We start from the raw sequence: 25611 nt of genomic DNA on the forward strand, positions 1-25611 counted from the left end.
TAAATTCTAGATGTGGACAATCCTTAATATCCACCGCAACAGGGGTAGCCATATTTTTTGGAGTGGGAGAAGATGCAGAAGCCATCATGATTTTAGAAAAGTAGCACAAAAACAAAGAAAATACCTCTCAACCTAAGCCGGTGAAAACCTTTGAAAATCCGCTCAGAAGATATTGGAAATCGCTGGAAAATGCTCTTAATCGCCTTGATTGCCTTAAATTTGCTCTACTTCACTTTGAGTGCTTTGTGATAAAAAATGAGGCAACTTATCCTTTTTAATTTATGAAACCCTAATTTCTTATTGACGTTAACACATGCCGACATATCATATTGGATTTAAAATCCAATATCTCAGCATCGTTTATCCTCCAAACTGACTTCACCAAGATCTGAAAAAAAGCTTTCAGACCTCGACTGGGGTTAATGCAGAATCTGTCATTAATTTGCCTCCCCCTAAGGCTAATGTCTTAGTTACTGGATGTGTTTCCTGTCAGTGCAGGCACATTTTGCTCTGTTGATTGAGTAACCAAGGAATTTGCCTCTGTCGATGGATCATCAGACTTCCTAACCCACTGTTTAGCATGAGCTTGCTGGATTTTATCAAACCTTTTTCTTTCCCTTCTCATTGGATGTGTCATTCCCTTCCAGTGTAGTCTTGCTTCTGCAATATTTAGCAATGTGTTCTATTTTGTTACATGTAGAGCAAGTAACATTGCTTTTCTGAATTGCCTTGTTAATTCCTTGATCATTCCTTGAGCTACAATGATTATCCATATGTCCAAACTTTCCACATGCATGACATCTCACATTCATTCTACAATCTTCTATTCTATGACCATACTTCTTACAATTTGAACACTGATCGGGAACTGCATTATGATTATGGTTTGCTATATTCCTGCATTGACTTTCTCTATGACCAAACTTACTACAAACAAAGCATCTACCATTAAATTTTTGTGCAATGGGTTGCCTTACTGGTGATTTTTGATTCCGGTTGTTTGGTAGATTCCCCTGATTTGCAGTATTGGAGATTTCTCCATGTTCAAATCCAAGACCTCTAGTGTCTCCAATGTCTCTTTGATCCTTCAGTAATTCATCAAGCCTTGTAGAACTAACCCTAATCTTTTCTTTGTATTCATTTGCAGCATCTAGATCACTTCTTAGGACTGTCACCATTCTTTCCAACTCTTTCTCATTGTTTTGTGATTCCACCAACTTAGTTCTCAACACATCATTCTCATGCGCAAGCCTAATGCATTCCTCACATCCATCTTTCAGAGATGTAGCAATATTTTCTTCATTCTTCATCTGGTCTTCAATCTCCTTGGACATCCTCATGGTCATGGCTTGCATTTCATTCTTCATGACATTATTCTCTTGACTCAGCTTCTCGACATAATTCCTTAAGGGCATTCTTCTCTTCATCATCCAGACTTTGTAAAAGTTCCTTCCTTTTAGCTTTAGCATATGACAATGTCTCCTGTAGGGTAAGGATGAATTCCTTTGCAGAATTCAACTCATCTTGCAACTTCAAGCTCTTCAAACTTTCAACATCATAATCTTCAAGTGCTACTTCAAGCTCCTTTTGTAGACTCATCTCCATGGATTCTAGATCTTCCTCAAGCTATTAGACATATTCCAAGGCACCAAGCTTTGATACCAATTGTTGGAAACCAAGAACACAGAGAGGTGCAAGGGGTGAATCAGTGTTCTGTCGATTATAATATTTTTAGCCTTATTAACAAATCCTCTTATTAACTGATATGCATAAAAGAAAGTAACAACAAGTAATATTAATGCAATCATATGAATCAACACCACAACACAAAGATTTATACATGGAAAACCTCAAAGAGGAAAAACCACAATGGGATTGGTGACCCACAATATCTATCCACTAGCCAACTGAATAAATATTACAAGAGGGGCCTGCACATGTAGGAAGGCACACTGCCTAGAGCACACTGCTCATTACAAAAGGAGCCTCACCGACTACAAATCTAAAGAACTGGATTACAAACAAAAATTGAACTCAAAATGTGCATCTGCTATGCTGGATGAGTTCCAGTTAAAGCACTATCTATACCAATTATATTGTAACCTCCCTTACCAATAGCTTAGATCTTTTCCCAAACCTCTAGACAAATAATCAAGATGAATTATAGATCTTTACATTCGCATTCTATCAATCAATATTTTGCTTGCATACCATCACATAACCTATCACATCTATTATCTGTCATATCCACAAAATGACCTAACCCAGACTGACTTAAATACCCATTCACATGAATAAACACAAATGCCTTATGTTGTCTTACAACCATATTTCAAATGATAAGACATGTGTCGACCCAAACAAAATATAAACATGAAACAATATGATCATTTCTGCTTCCATGCTTGTCAGATCAATTTGCTATGTCGGCCTTAGAATACCAGTTCCAAGTTTGTTGGTTACATGCCTATCTGTTCCCTGAATGTTGGTGAAGTGAATGTCAGTTATCTTGATTTTTGGATCTACCTTGAAGTGTGTTTCCATTGATGACAACACCTATAACCCGAATGAGTGTCAATTGCCAATAGAAAATTGTAGGAATTGGACAATCAAGAAAGATAAGAATTGGAGATAGGAGAAAGGGAAGAGAACAAGCAAACCTTGGAAGGGCAAAGGTGAATTGTATCTAAAAGTTGACCCCCAACAAAACATAAAAAAATCTCACAAGGTAAACTAAGATTAGGGAAGGAGAGAATCCTTCTCAAGAAGCAACATCTTGGTTCCCACTTTTTGGTACATCCTGATTTTTGTTGAAATCATACATTTTAAAGAAAATATAATGATTTAAGCTTTAAGAGGTCCCATTTGAAGTAATTAATTGAAGAGAGTTAGATCAAAGGCTCTTAGATCAAAATTTCTTGGATAGACCCTCTCTACTTCTAAATCATACTTGCAATGGAGTCTCCTTTGCATCTATCAAATGCTGATAAAAAACCAATTTTACATTAGCTTTTGGGTGGTTAAATGAATTCACTTGGAAGTCTTGTTTTTCTAAGTATTTAGTCCTTATTATAAGCTTTTCAAATAGTATAATTTTTAATATATTTAATTTCACTAATATATTTTTATTTTATTTCTTATGAATGTAGGTTTTTCACCGAACATGAACTTCTTTGTTCAATGCAATGGGAAAAATAGTAAACTAATTCAAAAAAAATTGTGAAAAATATCTATGCCTTAGGTATTGATGTCTTCTTTCTAACAAAAAAGAAAAAAAATAATTTTGATATATATATATAGAACAAGTTATGTGTTCAAACATATGCCTATATCTAAATTTTAATTAGTCAAACTTCGAAACTTAACAAAATGAAACATATTCAACATATCACTATCAAACCAATTGCATGCCTTGGTTATTGATGTTACAAACCAAAATTCAAAAGAATTAAGTTTTTAGCATTTATAGAAGAAAATGTTTATGTGTTTCGGAATGCACATCACTCTTAAAAAAATTGTTTGTTGTAAAAAACTACTTTTTGAGGGAGATGGAAAAATCAATTAAGTTTTATTAAAAAAAAGTGAAAAAATAATATTTAGAATCTAAAAACAAGATGTTACAAATCACTAGTCTAAATCATCTTTAAATTCTTAATGATTTAAACGTTATACATGTCGGAAAGTGCAGGTTTTTTTTCAAAATGTTCATCTAAGTGTCAAAGTTGATCAAAAAGTGGGAACCAATATTGTGACTTCACCCAATGAAGATCATAATGTGGAATACTAGGGGCGCCAATGCCATTAACAAGTGACATATGGTCAAGTGCCAAATTGACCAAAGTAAGACTGATTTGATTCTCCTATAGGAGATGAAGTGGAGCAAAGAGGAGAGTGTGAGAAGGTCCAGTGTGTGGAAACAGTGGAGCAGTTTCTTTGTGGAAGATGTGTAGGTGCTAAGATTGTTCTCTGATACCATGTTAAATTTTGTAACACAAGCACCTAAAAGATCAAATGGAAAGTTCAAGAACACCTTCCACAAACAAGACCTACATAAATGGATGCTATATTACGCAAAAGAAAAGAATACAAAATATTTTCCAAGATTCCTTCTGCTAAAAATAGGGAATCTTCACTAAATATGGAGGAGGCACTAAAAATAGATAACCCACTAAAAATTTGGAATAAATCTGCTAAAATTAGTGGGTTGTGTTGATGTTAGGAGGTGTGTAGGTCTAATTTATACCTACATACTTGATTTGATCCATTCTTGTTTTAAATTTCAAAAAACTTTTGACTTTTTTTCAAAAGCTTTTTGAACACACCTTTTTCACATGAATTTTAATGAAAAAATATTTTAAGAAAATCTTTGAGCTATAAATTTTTAATGCAAACCCATATATTAATGGAGCTATGGTATTGTTGTATAGGTGATACAGATGCACAAAAAACAATGCATAATTCCAAAAAAATACCTCAAAATTTTCATTGTCTTTGATTTTAACAATTTGGTAGGAGTTTTGATAGGTTTTTGGCCTTTTTGAGTGTGATGGTGATGTTTGGTTTTTCCATAACTAAACATATTTTTCATCTACCTCCAAAACTTGCCTTGTAAAACGTGCCCTTGACCAATTTAACTCGATTTTTCAACTACTCAAATTTTGATGAAATAACCTTCAACCTTATGATTTTTTGACACTATGGACATAATGAAAACCTCCATTTGAGCCCAAAGAGAATAGAAAATTCACCTCAAGTTGGATCCCTCAAGCATGCGGATATGAACTTGACAAAAAAGCTTTGATACCATGTAGGAGATAAGATTGCATTCTGATACCATGGAGAAGCTAAGATTGCACTCTGATACCATGCATAAGTTGATGATCAATCACAAGAGCCAAGAATCTTTTGTAAGAAAACTATCAATCACACAAAAGAGATCAAGCAAAGATTGTAAGCTCTATGCGTAAGTGCACCAAGATGGTGTGCAAAAAGAGGGGATATAAGTGGACACTTTTTTTCTTTTTCTTTTTTTTTCTGAAATCAGGTAAACCTGAAATTGAAGAAGAAAGTTGAGAGCCATCCACTCAAGATATGAAGATACTTAAAGAACAAATATTGTAGTACTCTGAATCTAGTCTCTAAACTACTAAACTTTTTCAAAATTGGATAATATTAAGGGGATAAAATCCTTCACGCATGAAAAAACAAACCTTGATTTTTTCTGAAAAACATAACATAGTGTTTGACGTGCGCATCAAAAAAGTCATAGTTAGATTTAGTATTTTGACAATTCCTTTGGCAGAAAGATAGGTAAGAGTGAGTACTAGAAGTTGTGTATTTTTTGTAATTTTTTGTTGAGTATTTTTTTTAATGATATTTCCAATTGAGCACATCTTGAAAATCAGGTACCTGTTCATGCACGAAGCTTAACTTGCACCAAAACAATTGAAAATGCAAAAAAAAAAGTTTTTTAAATTGTAAAGAATAAAGTGCACTACAATAATATATAATTTTTTTAAAATTTGGATAAGTAGATCAAAAGTTATTAAAAAAATGGTACACATATGTCTCTGAGAACTATGGAGACACTGGTAAAAGAAATTCAATAATAATATGTTATTGATGTTCAATTTAAAAAAAATATATATGGTTAGAAATCTTGGAAGATGGGTGAAAATATGGTAGCAATATTTGAAATAACAACTTGATGAAGTGTAAACATGATGATGACAAAGTCAAGAAACCAAGTTCATAAAACAAAATACGTCAAAAAAGAGGGAAATCAAACTTCCAAACCGCAACTTTGTCATCCAAGCCTATTCACAAGCCTAAATTGACAAGGGCATGTACGGGGTTTTATTTTAATAAGCAGTGTGTACGTGGTTCTAAGGAGAAAATACCATGTACGCGGTTCTTCCTGTGATACTATAACATAAAGAAATTAATGTGTATGTTTAAAATGTGTGTGCATACATATATGTATATGTATAATATGTATATATGTAGATATTGTATGTATATATATACACACACATATTTATGTATGCATATATAATATGTGTATGACGTATGTATACATATATGTATGTTTATAATATATATATATATATATATATATATATATATATATATAATATTTATGTATGTGTATTATCTTTTGATATTTTATGTGTATTATATGTATATGTGTATGTACATGTACATGTATATTGATATATATTGTCTTTTCATATCTTATTGTACATTGTATTCCTACCCCTCTCTCTCTCTCTCCATGTAAGGTCCCTTAGCACACATATGACCCCTTAAGACCATATGATGTCCTAAGGGGTCATATGATGTTATAACACATGTGTGGCCCCAAAATGACCCTACATGGCCCCTAATGATGCCATATGACCCCTTCAGACCATTTATGATATGTTAAGGGGTCATATGGTGTTGTAACACATGTGTGGGTCAATTAGGATCCCACGTGACCCTTAACGATATCATGTGACATCTCTTCCTCTCCCACCATCTCCCTCCCTCCCTTTTTTATTCATCTCTCAATCTCCCTCCCTCCCCCATATCTCTCTCCCCCATCTCTCTCTCTCTCTCTCTCTCTCTCTCTCTCTCTCTCTCTCTCTCTCTGTGTGTCCCTCCCTTAGGACCCCACATAACACCACATGACCCTGTAGGAGCATATGATGTCCTAAGGGGTCAAGATGGCAAGATGGAATTACGGTGCCGTAGGGTGGCAAGATGAACCATTATTTAAATATAAAAAGCAATACCAATACCACTTACAAGAATAAAAAACCAGCATGCTCCCCATATCTCCCTTCCTCCATACCCCATCCTTCTCTCTCTTCTTCTCTCCCTCCCCACTCTTTCTCTCTCCCTACCCCCTTTATCTCCCTTACTTTCCTCTCTCTCTCTCTCTCTCTCTCTCTCTCTCTCTCTCTCTCTCTCTCTCTCTCTCTCTCTCCCTTAGGACCCCACATAACACCTAATGATATCATGTGACCCCTTAGCATATGATGTCCTAAGGGGTCATATGGTGTCCTAAGGTGGCAAGATGAACCAATGTTACAATATAAAAAGCAATACCATTACTACTTACAAAAATAACAAACCAGCATGCTCCCTCTCTATCCCTTCCTCCATACACAAATTCAACTTGGTAAACAACTTCTTTATCTAAAAATTGGTTGCAAGCCTCGCAAGTTTATAATTGACAAAAAAATTCATTATCACCCACTTTTCTTGTGTAGAGAAAATTCAGAAACACTTTCAAGCTTTCTCCTCCTATCTCCTCCACTATCACTTCTACTCTTCCATTCACCATGAAACCTACAACCTGAAACACAATACTTTCTCCTCCCACCTCTTTCATCATTATTTTTTGTTTACCCATCTCGTTATATACCACTTGGAACATAATAATCTTATCTCTCTCTCTCTCTCTCTCTCTCTCTCTCTCTCTCTCTCTCCCTTCCTTGCTCCCTCCCTCTCTTTTTCTTCACATTTCCTTTACTGCAAGTAACACGTATGAGGTTTTGATAAGTAAAAAGCACATACGGGGTACTGGGAATATGGACGTTGGCCTACTGAGCATTTTTAGGGACTAAAAACGTGCACGGGGTTACTAAACATACTGCGTACATAGTTCTTGAACATACTTTTAGTTGCACAACAACCTCAAAAGAAGTTTTTGAGGTCATTGAAGGCCCCACTGCAACTATTACTATGCTTCTGTGATAGTTCTATATGTAGAAGTAAGTGAAATTTTTGTTTTGCATGATTTCAAATGATTGAATTGTTGTTCTTATTAGTTTGGTCATTATTATTATGATTGTTTAATAGTTTTGATTTAATAAAATAATGATAATGTTCAATTTTTATTTTATTTTTATCATTTAAGAACTTTTGTTTATATATATATGTAAAATGATTCTATTTAGGACAACCGATATTAATGATGGGAAAGAACAAGCAAGGAATGGTGGAACAACTAGAGGCTGAAAATGAAAGACAAAGGTAACGCATGAATAAATTATGTGACATAAGAGAAATGGGACAAGAAGGTACGTCATCCTCAACATCTCAATTCTATTTACCAAATGAACGTAATGCAATTGAAGAAGATATCACAATGAATAATCAAACAAATGCTGAAGATGCACCAACAACATTTGATTTACCGTATGAACCTAATATAATGAATGTACCTAATGCATGCAATGATGATCATACACCAGCTCTATTTGATGCGATGAATATACCTAATGCACGCAATGCACCGATGTTAACACCTGCTAGAATCATTTGTAGAAAACCAAAGTATCTAATTGACAACGATGATAATATTTTGAAGCCAATGCTCGATAAAATGAATGAACGAACTTGTAGGAGAATGGTTAAAAGAATATGGCAAAACTATTTTGAAAACTTAAATCAAACTGCAAGATGCCAATAAATTGTTGAAATGATTAAAAATTTAAATTTTAGAGAAACAATGAAAATTCTAGGCCTAAGATCATCCGAAAGTAATAGCAAAATAACTATTTTGAGAAATATATTTGATGCATATCAAGCTATTGGATCAAAATCACATACTAAAGATTCTAATGTTACTAGATGTGTTATTACATAACCATAATGAGCAAGAAAATAAAAAAAGATCGTTTGATAAGAAAAACAAGTAAGTCATTAAACATAAGTAGAACAACATTACATAAAGCATTAGATAGGCAGGAGAAAATAGAGGATCCTAACAATAATTCTCTCTGGGCGTTCTTGGGTAGACTACCATGCAGAGAGAATGTTCTGATTGATTGAAAAACAAGTTTTAAGGACCCAAAACCATTACAACATAGTTAAAATAAAAAGATGAGAAAATAGAGTCCTCATACAAAGTGACTAGTCCAAAAAACCAGAGAACAAAAAAAATAGCTAAACAACAAAAAATAGCAAAGAACCCAAGGAGACACTATAGATCCTCTGTCTTAGTAATTTTCTTCAGCAGATCCTCTGCCTTAGTCACCAGCTCATCATAGGTCACCCCAACTACTTTTAGCTCCTCCATGTCCTTATTCACTTTCTTTTCCTTCCTCTTTCCACGGGTGCGAGTTGGGTAGACTACCACGCAAAGACAATGTTGTTGTTGATGCACTAAGAACATTAATTGAAACTTTTTGGCACAAGAACACAAGGGTTTTGCTTAACCAAAGAGATGTTATTAGAAGGCGAATTGGATCTAGAAATTGTGAGCCACATGAAAAACACTATTTGGAAATGAGTCAAACAAAATTTTATGAAAGATTCCATCAAAAGTTTCCTCAAATAAGAATTAGTCAAAGATTTTTTGAAATGGCAAAACCTTTTTATGTTAAGATTAATCATGTACGCACCACATGTTGTAGGATGCATATTGAATTTTCCATGCACTATGATATTTATCATCATATATGTTGTACTTTGCACAATAACAATGTTTTGCAGGAATGCAATATACAACCACCTCCAAGTCACCAAGAGAATTTATTTCAAGTGTGTTATGTAAAAGAGACGATGGTTGCATTTATTATAAGATGATTTGTTTGAAAGGTTCTTGTGCTACATGTGTTGGTTTGCAATATTTGCCAAGATGTCTACATTTGGATAGCACACATGAAAATTGGTAAGAAACTAGTATCTTTTAGAAAGTACAAGACAATGACATATGAAGTTAAAGATGGAAAAGAATTGAAGAGATGTGAGTTAGTGAAAAACGATATATGTGTAGCTGATTTTATGAGAACGTTTAAAGAGAAACTAGTTTTTGAGTACATAATGCATACACATGGAGCTTAGTGGTTAGATAAGCAATTAAAGTTATGCAAGGACACATTTACTCTTGGTACCATTGTCTCTATAGTTGATTTTTCTGAAAATTATACACTACAGCCTCAAAATGAAGTGCAATATATGTATTACCATTCTACATAAGTTTCTATTTTTGTACACATAGCATTCATGCATGTAGATGATAGCACAGAGGAGGATAGAAAGGTTGTAAAAGATTACCACTTCTACATAAGTGACGATCGTACACATTCGTCAAAGTTTGTGCAAGGATGCTTTAAAGTTTTCTATGATAGTTTAAGGGAAAGGAACATTCGATACAAGCAACACATAATATGGTCAAATAATTGCACCTCACAATTCAAAAATGCAAGGATGTTCTATTGGTTGAGTAGGATGCATGTGACAAGTAGTGTACAACATTTTTGGAATTTCACTAAGGCTGTGTTGGGAAAAATGGTGTCTCAACCTTGCATTTATGTGAGGTTACTATTTATAGTAAGTTTTTATTTGAGCACGAAATGGTACGAAACTCTTCTTGAAGCTTCTGGTTGGTTAGATAAGTATTCCGGTAAAGTTGCATCACAAGGTCACAGCTAGTTTTGAAGATATTAAAGTTTTCGTCTTGGAGGGGTGCAATAAAATATTTAAACTTAATTTTGGGGACTTTAGAGGCTCCGAAATGCCCTGAAAAGTGGCCGTAACTGGTGAAGCAGGTTACCAGGTGATAGAGCACTTCGCGAGCTTTCCGGCGCTTCAAACGGTTCGTCAATCGGACACCCGGTTCTCAAGTTATGGCCTCCGGAAGTTTGTACTCCTGAAATAGGAAAAATAATTTGTATCGGATACATAAATGAGCGGTAAAAGGGAGCGACATGTGTTGATGTGTGCTTTAACATGTCATAGGGAATCTAGAAGGGAGATAAGGTCGGCTACACTTTATTGGGTGGTTTTAGCCCATGGTTTTGTAATACCGTTTGACGGTTTCTTGTATTGTATCTCCTATTTATGAGGTGTGTGAGATAGAGGTTGTGTGTAAGAGTCCTATGGCTATTGAGTTGCCTCTAAATCTCTGATTAGTGATACTCCTGTGAAGAGCTTGCTCTGCAAGTATTTTGTAATCTGTTTTTGATTGCTGAATAAAATATTGAGCTGCTTTTGGAGGGTGGGGTTTTCCTCCCGAAAGGGTTTTCCCCACGTAAATCATTGTGTTGTGGTATGAATGCTATTATATCTATTTCTATTTTCTGCAACTGTTGTAATGATCTGAAAAAGTTTTGCATTACCCTCCTCTCAAGGTTAGTGTAGGAAGTTGTTTCCGCTACTTAACTTCCTTACAAGTGGTATCAGAGCCTGATCACCTTTGGTTTCAATTGTGGGCAGTTGGGTTTTTTGAACTAATCCAGATTTGAGTGGGAGCTTGTGCAGAAGACACTTTTTGATCTTGTTGCAGGAATATTCAGATGGCGAGTTCGTCAGGGAGAATAGAGGTGGAGAAATTTAACGGAAGTAATTTTGAGATGTGGAAGCTGAAGATGGAAGATCTGCTAATAGATCGAGATCTTTGGGATGCTGTTGATGCGAATGTCCAAAGACCCTCAGATCCTACTGCAGCAGCTCAGTATGATGTTATGGACCGAAAAGCCAAGGGTCTAATCAGACTGTGCCTGGCAGACTCTGTTCTAATCAATGTCCATGAAGAAAACTTTGCAAAGAAGCTATGGACTAAGCTTGGTGAGATGTATCAAGTGAAATCTTTATTAAATCAAATTTTCTTAAGAAAGAAATTGTATTCCTTGAAGATGGAAGAGGGTGGACGAATTGCAGACCACCTGGAAGCATTCAATATGTTGGTGGCTCAATTAGTATCTGTCGGTGTTAAGATGGACGAGGAGGAGAAATGTCAGATCTTGCTTTGCTCTTTGCCTGATTCGTGGGATTCTCTTGTTATGGCTATCGGTAGTACTTCTGTTGTTTTGAAATCTGAAGACGTGGTGGGTGCCCTACTCGGTGAAGAGATGCGAAGGAAGGTATCCATCAGTTCAAAGGAAGCCCTAACCGTTCGTGGAAGACCTAAGGAGAAAGGCAAGAAGAATGAGAAGCGCGGCAAATCCAAATCCAAAGGGAGATCGAAATCTCCTGGAAAGTCCAAAGTCATTTGCTGGAAATGCGGTAAACTGGGTCACATCCGTAAGGACTGCAAAGAAGAAAAGAAGAAGAAAAAGAAAAAGTTCGATTCTGATTCTGAGTCCGACAAGGAAGATGGCGATGCATTTATTGCGGCTTTGGCGACTCATGCAGGTAATGATGCCTGGCTAATTGACTCAAGTGCATCTTTTCATATGACTTCCAATAGAAATTGGTTTTCTGAATATGAAGGATTTAATGGAGGTAAGGTGTACTTGGGTGATGATTCACCTCTAGACATTGTTGGTCGAGGTAAAGTTAGAATCCGGTTTTTTGATGGTAGAATAAAAAGGATTAATGGTGTGCTGCATATCCCTGGATTAAAACGAAACTTGTTATCTGTGAGCAAACTGATAGATGCGGGTGTGCAGGTAGTCTTTTCTGAAGCAGGATGTAAGATGATTAAGGGTGCTATGGTAGTTGCTAGAGGTGTCAGGTTTGGCACTTTGTATAAGCTTGAAGCATACACTGTTGAGTGTAATAGCACTTCTGTAAAAAGGTAAATCTGTGGATACTTCACTGGAAGATTTGAAGGTTTCACCTTCAGTAGATGGAAATGGTTTTTGGGTACCTAAGGGTGCTCTTTCGTCTGAAGCAAAGTTACCTGCAGAGAAGACTATGTTATGGCACCAGAGACTTGGCCACATTGGAGAAAAGGGTCTAAGGACCTTGAAAAATAAAAACCTTGTTGAAGGTTTGAATGACTGTAACCTTGACTTTGATTTCTGTGAGCATTGCATTTATGGAAAACAAAACCGCGTTCAGTTTTACTCGAGTTCTCATAAAACTTGTGGTGTTTTGGATCTTATCCATTCTGATGTGTTTGGTCTAGTAGATGTCTCTTCGATTGGAAAATCCACATATTATGTTTCATTTATTGATGATTTTAGTAGAAGGACATGGGTTTATTTTCTAAAGAGTAAATCTGAAGTTTTTAGTCGTTTTAAAGAATTTAAAGCAATGGTTGAGTTGCAGACTGGAAAGAAAATAAAATGTTTGAGAACTGATAATGGCGGTGAGTTTTGCTCTAATGATTTTGATAGATTCTGTAAAGACTGTGGAATTAACAGGCAGAAGACAACTCCGTATTCTCCACAGCAGAATGGAGTTGCAGAAAGAATGAACAGGACACTGATGGAGAAGGCTAGGAGTATGTTGAGTGGTGCTGGTCTCGAACAAAAGTTTTGGGCTGAAGCTATTGCCACTGCTTGCTACCTGATTAACAGGTCTCCTACATCAGCTCTTGTTGATAAAATGCCTATGGAAGCATGGTCAGGTCACAAGCCTTCATTGAGACATCTTAGAGTTTTTGGTTGTGAGGCATATGCACATGTGCCAAAGGAGAAGCGAACAAAGTTAGAGAACAAGGCTGTGAAATGTATCTTCATCGGGTATAGTTATGGTGTGAAAGGATACAAGCTTTGGGACCCTGTTGCACAAAAGGTAATTCACAGTAGAAGTGTTATTTTTAGAGAAATTAAGTCTCCTTCTGTTACATTGCAGCCAGAATAGACTAAAAAAGAAGATGTGATTCAACTTCCTTCTACACCTGAAAGAGTTGAATCGAGACCCCTAGATAGGCAAGAATTTGAGGAGAGCTCGTCTAGCTCTGAATCTTCAGAAGAGGAGGAAGAACCTCCAACTCAGCTTGTTCGAAGGTCTACAAGACATAGACAACCACCTGAAAGGTATTCACCTGATGATTGGAGATGTATTTTTGCTCTGAATACTAGTGTGGATGAGCCGAAATCTGTAGAAGAAGCATTAGGTATGAATGATGCAGAATCCTGGAAGATTGCTATGGAGGAAGAAATGGCAGCTTTGAAAAAGTATGATACATGGGATCTTGTACCATTGCTTGAAGGACGAAAACCTGTTGGATGTAAATGGGTGTTCAAGAAAAAGATTGGTTCAGATGGAAGCATTGAGAAGTATAAAGCAAGGTTGGTTGCAAAAGGCTACTCTCAGGTTGAGGGTGTTGATTACGGTGAGATATTTTCTCCTGTTGCAAAAATGATGTCCATTAGATTTTTGCTTTCTATTGCTACTGCTTATGATTTAGAGGTTGAGCAAATGGATGTGAAAACTGCTTTCCTTCATGGTGATTTGGAGGAATATATTTATATGACACAGCCAGAGCACTATGTGATGAAAGGCAAAAGTAATTTGGTCTGTAAATTGAAGAAATCTTTGTATGGCCTCAAACAAAGTCCTAGGATGTGGTACCAGAAATTTGATACATATGTGTTGAGTTTGGGATTTGAACGTTCTAAATCAGATCACTGTGTTTATTATAAATCTTATGGTGATCATTTCTTATTCATTGCATTGTATGTTGATGATATGTTATTCATTGGTAAAGGGAAATGTATGATTTCAGAACTGAAGTCTCAGCTCGCTGCTAAATTTGAAATGAAAGATCTTGGTGCAGCAAAGCACATTCTTGGGATGGAGATTAGAAGAGATAGGGTGAACAGAAAGCTATGGCTAGGCCAGAGTAAGTATGTGAATTCAGTGTTACAGAGGTTCAACATGCAGAATTGTAGACCATTGAGTGTTCCTTTTACAGTTGGAATGAAACTATCTATTTCAGATTGTCCTACATCCCCATTGGAGATGGAAGACATGAGCAGAGTGCCTTACCAGAGTGCGGTTGGAAGCTTGATGTATGCTATGGTCTGTACTAGACCAGATATTGCCCAAGCAGTGGGAGTACTTTCTAGATATATGTCTAATCCTGGTAGAGTTCATTGGGATGCAGTCAAAAGAGTCTTCAGATATTTGAAGGGTACTTCAGAGTATTCTTTGTGTTATCATGGTAATTCAGTTGGAGACATGACTTCCCTTGATATCCATGGTTATGTGGATTCAGATTGGGCAGGTGATATTGATAGCAGAAGATCCACCAGTGCTTATGTGTTTACTTTGTTTGGTGGTGCAATTAGTTGGATGAGTAAGCGACAGGCTGTGGTTGCTTTATCCACTACTGAAGCAGAGTATATGGCAGCTACTCATGCTTGTAAAGAGGCCATTTGGCTTAAGAGACTATGTTCGGATATTGGAATAAAACAAGGTACAGTGACAATTTACTGTGACAGTCAGAGTGCAATTAGCTAGCTAAGAACCCGACATTTCATGCCCGGACCAAACATATTGATGTTCAGTATCATTTTGTTAGAGATATGGTCGAAGATGGTAGGGTGAAGCTGGTTAAGGTGGAAACTTTGATGAATGTTGCAGATGCTTTAACTAAGGCTGTGAGCACAGAGAAGTTCAGATGGTGTTTAGAGTCTATGGGCCTTATGGCCCCTAGCAATTGATTCATTGTGTTGACATTCCCTTCCGCTCTTGCAAGGTGTTCGACAAGTGGGAGATTTGTTGGGAAAAATGGTGTCTCAACCTTGCATTTATGTGAGGTTACTATTTATAGTAAGTTTTTATTTGAGCACGAAATGGTGCAAAACTCTCCCTGAAGCTTCTGGTTGGTTAGATAAGTATTCCGGTAAAGTTGCATCACAAGGTCACAGCTAGTTTTGAAGATATTAAAGTTTTCGTCTTGGAGGGGTGCAATAAAATATTTAAACTTAATTTTGGGGACTTTAGAGGCTCTGAAATGCCCTGAAAAGTAGCCATAACTGGTGAAGCAGGTTACGAGGTGATAGAGCACTTCGCGAGCTTTCCGGCGCTTCAAACGGTTCGTCAATCGGACACCCGGTTCTCAAGTTATGGCCTCCGGAAGTTTGTACTCCTGAAATAGGAAAAATAATTTGTATCGGATACATAAATGAGCGGTAAAAGGGAGCGACATGTGTTGATGTGTGCTTTAACATGTCATAGGGAATCTAGAAGGGAGATAAGGTCGGCTACACTTTATTGGGTGGTTTTAGCCCATGGTTTTGTAATACCGTTTGACGGTTTCTTGTATTGTATCTCCTATTTATGAGGTGTGTGAGATAGAGGTTGTGTGTAAGAGTCCTATGGCTATTGAGTTGCCTCTGAATCTCTGATTAGTGATACTCCTGCGAAGAGCTTGCTCTGCAAGTATTTTGTAATCTATTTTTGATTGCTGAATAAAATATTGAGCTGCTTTTGGAGGGTGGGGTTTTCCTCCCGAAAGGGTTTTCCCCACGTAAATCATTGTGTTGTGGTATGAATGCTATTATATCTATTTCTATTTTCTGTAACTGTTGTAATGATCTGAAAAAGTTTTGCATTACCCTCCTCTCAAGGTTAGTGTAGGAAGTTGTTTCCGCTACTTAACTTCCTTATAGGCTGGACATGGAAAGGGAGAGCATGATGGTGCAGGAGCATGCATAAAAAAGAGCCCTAGCTAGAGAAGAATTGAAGTACGAAGGTTGTGCTGAGTTGACAGATGCAACAACAATTGTGTGATGGTGTAACTCTACAATGGGACCAAGTGATGCAGGTACATCAATGGTTCAAAGATATTTCTAGTTGATCACTGAATCTAACATTGAATACTATCAATATTGTTGTACAATTGCAGGATCCAGTGACATGCACTCTTTTTGAAGTTCAAATGCAAGTTCACCAGTAATTTATACTAGACAGATTGTATGTTTTTTATTCTTCATGTATTTTTTGTGGGAAGAATGTGAATCACAAGAGTGGGTTGACAAATGGTCTTGTAGACCGTTTCTTCCCATTGATACCTATCAAATTCCCAGAGCACTGTAGTTGAACTAGATCGAAGCATCAGTTGATTTCAATCATGTATCCAACAATAGTGGAACCAAGTAATTTTTTGGGTAATTTTTTTACTCATTTTGTTACATCAAACATTATTTTTGGTATTGATTATCATTCTATAATATGCAAGTCATGTGTACGCAGTTGTTGCAGAAGAGAACAATGAAGAAGGAACATATTAATTTTTGTGTCATTGTATTGAGCCTAAGAGAAAATTGACAACCACAATCATTGATGGAGAGGTTATTGAGTATCCAGTAGGGTTTGTTGTCATGATAGGCACATGGCTTAGGAGATACCCTATAAAGAACTCTGATGTATGGTTGTTTGAGGACTTTGAAACACACAGACATATTCTTAATTTCTCCAACCTTGTTGTTGCAAAAAATATTCATTTGATTAAGTATCGTGGTAGATCTCATAACAAGATTTTATGGAAAGTTCATGAATCTGACCACGAGGTAATACTTGACACAATATGGGTTAGAGTCGATCCAGAAGGCTCACTTGATTGATTCTATGGTTCAGGGTAGAATGATTTTGAGAATTTTGTATATATTGTCAGCGAATAGTTCTATATTCATTTTTTGTATATATAAATGCCCATGAGTTGATTTGTACATATTTAGGGGCATAATTTTGTATATTTAAATGGCCATGAGCTGATTTGTACATATTTAGATGCCAAATTTTGTATAATTAAATGGCAATGAGTTGATTCAAACATATTTAAATGCCAAATTTTGTATATTTAAATGGCGATGAGCTAACTCACACATATTTAAATGCCAAATTTTGTATAAAAGCCCATGAGATGATTTGTAAAACATTTTTTCAATATATGACTAGGAAGATAACCAAGATAGGTCATTATAGAAGATCTTCGCATGACCCTATAGGTTCAAATGGATTGATCATATGCATTTTTTGGACTCAGGGCACTTGAGAGATTGAGTCAGTAGGATATGGCTCTCGGTGTTCTAGCACATTGGGAGGCATAATAGGAGCATGCCTAGCATAAACCTACCCACCTGGACACGCTCATGATGTTGGTTTGTGAACACGATGAATGAAATAAAATCTAGCCTGCCTTGCAACTTTGCATTGCATGTCATTGACAAGTTTTGTAGCAGGTGAAAAATGCTACCATTTGAAAATGGCTTCAAGTCATCTAAAACCAAGATAGGTCATTGTAGATGAGCCTCACGTGAACCTATAGGTTCAAATGGATTGATCATATGCATCTTGGATTGCAAGAAACTATTTGTCAAAGTTTGATAATTTTTTGGACTCAGGGCACTTGAGAGATCGCATCGGTAGGGTATGGCTCTCGATGTTTCGATGCATTGGGAGGCACAATAGGAGAATTCCTAGCATGAAATTTCCCACCCAGATTCCCTCATGATGGTTTTTTCTTCCTATGATGAACGAAATCAAATCTAGCCTATCTTGCAACTTTGCATTACATGCCACTGATGGTTTTTGCAGCAGGTGAAAAAATGCTACCATTTGAAAATGGCTCTGAGTCGTCAAAAACCAAGATAGGTCATTGTAGACAAGCCTCACATGACCCTATAGGTTCAAATGGATTGATCATAAACATCTTGGATTGCGAGAATCGTTTCATCAAAGTTTGAATATTGTTTGGACTTAGGGCACTTGAGAGATCGCCCTGGTAGGGTATGGCTCTTGACATTCCAATGCATTGGGAGGCACAACAAGAGCATACGTAGCATAAACCTACCCACACAGATGCGCTTGTGATTTTGGTTTGTGCCCACAATGAAACTTTGACAACTTTGACAACATTGACAACAACTGAGCAACTTTTACATCTTTTATCCAAATGACCCCAGACTTTCACAAATGACTTCAAATGATCATTAATGGTCCCAAATCACCTTATTTAGATAAAACAAATGGAAACAAGAAAAAAACCAAAATTTGACGAAAGGAATCAAAAGCATCCAGTGATCATTACCACAGATCAAATCTGACCATTGGCATTGAATTTCATTTTGATTGAGACAAGGAGATTTCTAGGGTTAATTCAATATTTTATAAAGCTTATCAAATCATATTCCACAATTGCAATGCTTTATATTATAGATTTTTGTTGTTTATATTCATATTGTTCTAATTAATAAGAAAAATAAGTTTTCAGGAACTGAAACCTTTAACAAAGAAGATTAAGAAGTATCATCATAGAGTATCCAGACCATAAAAAACTGCTTACAAAATGACTGGCAAAAAGGCCAGTAAATAGAAAGGGCAACAAAAGATAGAAACAACAAAACAACAGAAACCATGAAAACACTGCACAGTTAAAGAGTCTTCAGGAGGTCCTTCTCCTTAATCACCAACTAGTCATAGGTGGCTGCAACAACTTTGAGTTCATCCAGGTCCTTATTAGGCTTCTTCTCCTTCTTTTTACCTCTGGTTCTCGTTCTGGGTCCTTGAACATCTCCTCTACCTTCAGTGTCAGGGTAAATTTCTAGGATGTCCTTCTCCTCATCCAATTTGCTGATGAGAGTTTTGGTATTGCCAGCAGAGACCTTCAGAATGTTTAAGCTTTGCTCTATCATACTTTTGAGACATTCCTCAATTTTACTAACTTTACTGACAGTTCCTGACATAGTTTGATCCATAGCATTAGCATTCGCTTTCCTCTCCAGCAAGTCTTTCTCAATTTTCTCGAATCTTGGGTTGAAGGAGTCTCTTATATTTTCAGCTTTAGCAACTATATTTATCAAATCCTCCATATAATCTACTATAGTCTTCCCTTCACCAGTGTTGATAGTTTCCAGAATTTGGATTTTGTGGCTGAGCTTCTTGTTGTCATCCACAAGTTTCTTGTAACTGGTGATTAACCATTCCATGGTATCCATAAAACCTTGCAAACCCTCAGGAGGAGGGTTTGAGGGGGGGTCTATCTTACCAGAGTTGTCCTATTCCTTATTTGGGGTGTCACCAATAGTAGCTTTATCTTCAGCCCTATGAACTTCTCCAGTGGTCACCTCCTCCAAGTTCTGATCAACATCCAAAATCTTTTTCTGCTTATGTTCCTCTAGCTCCTTCACATTCTCATCCTTTCTCTTTTGTTTGTTTCTAGTCTGAGTATGGGCTTTGGTTTTCTTTTTCAGAGAACCCTGGAGTTTCTCCTTCTTTGAATTTTTAGAGACCTCCTCTAAGGAGGAGGAGATTATCTAGAGAATTTTGCCTTTAGATATCTTTCCCTTTGAGGAGGAAGGCCTGGTTTTCAAATGTTTCCTCTTCTTGCCTACTTGAACTTCTGAATCATTCGTACTCTCCTCAGATTCGCTTGTTGGATCACTGTCAAAACTCTCATCCAAAGAAAAAATAGAGTCCGACCCATCCCCCTCAAAGTCAGAAATAGAGGGTTGCGGGTGGGATATTTGGTTAGACTTGAGGTGGTCATAAATAAGAATCATTAAGCCTTGATGCATAACAGTGTCACCCATAGTGTTCTTTTTATAGGCCTTAATGGTGGCATTCATAGAACATAACAAAAAATATGGAATGTTAGCCTTCTCATCATGCCTAAAATGATTCATCAAAACAAAATGGTAGCTGCATACTTTAGTGAATCTACCATCCAAAGTAATATAGTGCATTATAACAAAAAGGACCTCCCTCCATGGTTTAACAAAAGCCCTAGGGGGATAGTAAGTTTTACTTAGCTTCACCAGGCATTTTTTCTCCTTTTCAATTTCAGGATATCTTTCAATGGCCTCCTTGCTCACTTTTTTGTCTCTGTAGTAGTTGCTTCCTTCCCTTCGGAGACTTGTGGCCTAGGAAATAAGGTCTTCATCTATGACAACAGACTGGTATTCCATCTTCAAAGTGTCCTTTCTCTAGTTTTTACAAAATAAATTAGTGACTGTGGCATCTCGTCCATGGAGACTCTCCATAAATTTTGAAAATCCTCCCTTCTGCAAAATGTTCCAGACTGCCTCCTTTTGCTTCCATTCCTTACAACTGCTAGGTTCATAGTGACGCCTGTTTCCACCCATATTTTCACTATTCAGAGCTAAATGTCGAAGCTTGCAGTGAGCTTTAGACAAAGAATTTCTCGAAGCTACCAAATTTACCCAGAAAGCGTGGGAAGTGATAGATTGAGTGTTATAATAAATGGTGCTAACAATATTATAATTGCTTGAAGTACTCCTTTTAATCCGTTTCATTATTGTTTTGTACATTAATGATCTTAAGGGTGCTATTGTTGATTACATACGCAAATATTCATTTAACTTTATAAAAGAGCAGCCACCAAATACATCGAACAAATTCTTTATAAATAATCATTTATATATATCAAAATGCACAGTAAGCAACACAATGAACAAATAATGTATGTATCAAATAGGCCTATCAATATCAATGAAATGCACAATAATGAACACAATACACATTTATTGGATCGAATGCCAACAGTTATATACATCAAAAAAGGCATTTATGCCAAGTCAATACAAGTTTTACAAAAATGTGGCATATACCATGTCCAAATCAATATATAATAAAAATGTAGAATATATCTATATGTATTGGTCATTCCATGACCACAAATAACACTATATGATCCTACACTTGTGGTGGATCATCAAAATCGAGCCTCTTTGATGCAGTACGTGGCTCTATAGATGGCTACACAACCACAATTCAAAAGCCAAGTTAGAATCCCTTTGTAGAAAATAGTTCACAATTATCAACATAACTATGCATTTGACCATAATTTCTTTGCAATTGAAATATAGATTACCTCATCCACTAATCTAGGATCTATTGTCTTCTTTCTCTTCTCCTTGTCAGTCTTAGGAGTTTTCTTGAACACAAACTGAAAGGATCCAAATTATGGTCAAACCGCATACTGGCCTATTGTAGATTAAATACAATTAATACAATGTACTAACATATCTAGATCAAAAACACTAAAAATCTACAATATAGAGAACAAAAGTGTACCGAAGCCTCAGATGCTTCTCTAGTAGTCTGAGGAGTGCTTTCCATTGACGGGGTAGCTATGGCTATTACCTATACAAAAATTGATTAAAAATTAAATACAATTAATATAATGATAATTATTGTAGGTTAAATACAATTAAAGCAATATATAAAAAAAAAGTTTATCGGAGCCTGAGATGCTTCTCTAGTACATGGAGGAGGGCTCGCCATTGATGAAGTAGATATGGATATTTCTTGTATGAAAAATGATAAGATTATAATTTATCACAAGTTCACATTTACACATGCATATAATCATCAAATCAAGAAAATAAAGTAGAGATACATACCTCTGTCCTCTCTCAACCCTCGGGCGTATTAGGTGCATTCAATAGATATAGAAAGCCTAATGGCAGCTATATATAAAACAAACAAAAAACACTAATCAATCTACAAATTCCAACTAAGACAATTTCAACCTTTTCAAACAATTGTACAATTAAAAATGTGTTCAATTACCTTCTTCCCACGTTTAGGCATCGTCGAGGATTTCTTTCACTGAGGACAAGGCCTAGACACGGAGGAGGTACCCTAAAACAAACAAAATTAACACGAGATATTAGTAGATAATATTAAACATAATTTAACAAATCTAAAATTAAATGACTTTCATACTCCATCAAAAGATGATAACTCAATGATGAACCACTAGTACTAAACTGGTACTGAGAGGGGGGGTGAATTAGCACAAACACAAATACAGTCAAAAACTGGTTTGACAGCAAATACTCCAAAAGACTGACAAACGGGAATATCGGTAAAACAAAGTGCAATCGGTAACATCCAGTATAGCTCAATCAGTCATGAACCGATCACTCAATAAGCTTTCCTCTTAGCTCAATACTATAGTATCATTATATTCTCATGCATAAACAAGTAAACTTAACCATCAGATCTTCACAACAGTGAGTTCAATATGTTTTATAGACAGGCATAAAACATAGAACCTTCATGTGCTTAGCAGATAAAACAAAGCATCACAAGACAAAAGCATTTCACATGACACACATATTTTTCACGTGGAAACCCAACTGGGAAAAACCACGGTGGGGATGAATACCCACAAGCTGCTTTTTGAACTTTTTGGAAGTCCGCTCTGTTAGGAGCCTTGTCCGGTTAAGGACATTACAATTGGTTCTGGTAGGAACCGATCCTGTTAGGGATCATCCGATTAAGGGATACCCGGTTAAGGGTTAAACCCGGTAGGGTCACCTTGTTAGAGGATTTCAAGAACTCAATAGCTGAAAGGATCTCCTAAGCTTCTCAAGCTTCTCATAACTCATTAGCCTCGAGTTACCTGATTAAGGGATTTAAAACAAGCCGGTTAAGACCACCCGATTTAAGGGATTTTGAATCAAGCCAGTTAAGGCTACCCTATTAGGGGATTTTACAACTGTTGAAATGGTTAGAGATCAATAGGTATTACAATGATCTGTTAACAACACCCAATGCTAATGCAGATACATTTTTGGCTCCTCTTCACCTTCTACACATTCACTTTGTAGATATCTCTTCTCTCCTTTGGTCTAGCAAGAAACGCGTATCACTTCCCTTGGATACACACTCACAACTTTTTCCAACAACTTTAGAAAGAAACACAACATCGACCTTATAGGAAACATACAGGTCAGTAGCAAAAACCCTAAACCCTAAACCTATTAGGTTAAGCAATTCAAACGGTTCGATTCTTACCATTGAATCATACTGCATTAAATGCAACAATCTTGAATCAATCTCAAGAAATTCTCCAACGTCCATTATCCACCATTTTCATGGCAGCGGATAACCCATCACGCGTTATCACTGTTTGACAGACTTCGCACATTCCCAAGGTAGATAGGAATAGTCTTCTTCATACAAGATCCTTCACGTACACAGAGCTTACGTGGCAACACGATCTGTCCTCCATCATACTGCTAACTCATCACACAAAGATCACCGATTGAGTCACACTGACTTGAGGTACTCCAATCAGAAACCCCAAAGTGGAAGCTGCCTACCAACCGGTAGTCATACAATGCTTCCATGTGCTAATTCTCATAACTACATGCCGGTTCACCTTGAACAAATATGTCGCTTCACTTTGGCATATAAACTGGTTCATATATATGTCGGTTCCTCTCTCTTCACCTATCACATGTGCCAGTTCTCACCATGTCTCATATTGACATCAAAGACAACATACAATATCATTTTGTCATCATGTCCGTTCACATAATGCCAACAATCTCCCCCTTTGGCATTGATGGCAATATACAAAAGATATCTTCTCTGCTTCACATCTTCTGCCCATTTGCTGCAGATATCTTTTCGCTTCACTCCTTCTCCTCCTTTGACAACAATGCCAAAGTGAAGGTACAAACATTTTTGTTTCATCATGCTGCTCCCCCTGAGGAGTAGCATCCTTCAAAACACCAATCAACCAAAACTTTGTGTTTCCAGTACATGACTGATGTGGAACAATCACTTTTAGTTCACCTCCTAAAGGGGAAATACCCCTAATTCACCTCTCAAATGCACAAATGTTGTTTTTGGGAGAGGCTTGGTGAATATGTCTACTTACTGCTCCTTACTGGACACATGCTCCAGTGCAATCTCTTTATTCTAAACCTTTTCCCTCAAGAAATGATGCTTAAGCTCAAAATGCTTGGTTCTAGAATGTAAAACTGGATTCTTTGATATATTGATAGCACTTGTGTTATCACAGAATATACTTACCGGTTCAGATACAGGGATCTTGAAGCCTTCCAATACATGCTTCATCCAAATTTTCTGAGTGCAGTTCATGAAAGCTGCAACATACTCTGCTTCCGTTGTAGACTGAGAGATGCAACTCTATTTTATACTCATCCATGAGACCAGTCTACCACCAAGAAAGAATGCGGTTGTGCTCTTCCAGTCATCCACATTACCGGCCCAATCAGCATCTGTGAATACTTTCAAATTGAAATTATTGCTGTATGGGTACCACAATCCATAGTCAACTGTTCCCTTCAGATACCTAAGAATCTGCTTGACTGCACTTAAGTGAGATTCTCTTGGACTCTTCTAGAACCTTGCAGTGATGCCAACTGCATGTGCAATATCCGGTCTACTATGCACTACATAATGTAACTTACCAATCATTGATCGGTATTTCTTCTCATCAACTAGTGCATAATCATCTTCTTTTGTCAATTTGCAACCGGTCACCATCGGTGTACCAACTGGTTTGCTATCTTCCATGCCAAAAGTCTTCAACACCTCTTTGACATATTTGGACTGAGTGATGAAGATTCCATCTTCCATCTACTAGATCTGCAGTCCAATGAAGAACTTAATCTCCCCTATGAGTGACATCTCAAACTCTTTCTTCATCTCATCAACAAAATCATGACTCATTTTATCATCTCCACCAAAGATGATGTCATCAACAAAAACTTCATAGATCAAGATCTGATCTCCTTCAGATTTCAAGTAAATATTGTTGTCTTCACTTGTTCTCTCAAATCCAGTCTTCACAAGATGGGAATGTAGGCACTCATACCATGCCCTAGGTGCTTGCTTTAGACCATATAATGCTTTATGTAGCCTACATACCATGTCACTGTCTTCAGATAGGGTAAACCCATCTGGTTGCTCAATATACACCTCCTCTTCAAGTACACCATTTAGAAATGCAGATTTTACATCCATTTGATATACCTTTAATCTCTTAAAAGCTACATATGCAAGAAGCATACAAACTCCTTCTAGTCTGGCTAAAGGAGCAAAGGTTTCCCCATAGTCTTCACCTTCTTCTTGAGCATATCCTTTGCATACTAGTCTAGCTTTATTCCTAATCATTGTGCCATCCTCATTCAACTTATCTTGGTACCAAGG

This window comes from Cryptomeria japonica, chromosome 10, assembly GCF_030272615.1.
Source record: "Cryptomeria japonica chromosome 10, Sugi_1.0, whole genome shotgun sequence".
Lineage (NCBI taxonomy): Eukaryota > Viridiplantae > Streptophyta > Pinopsida > Cupressales > Cupressaceae > Cryptomeria > Cryptomeria japonica.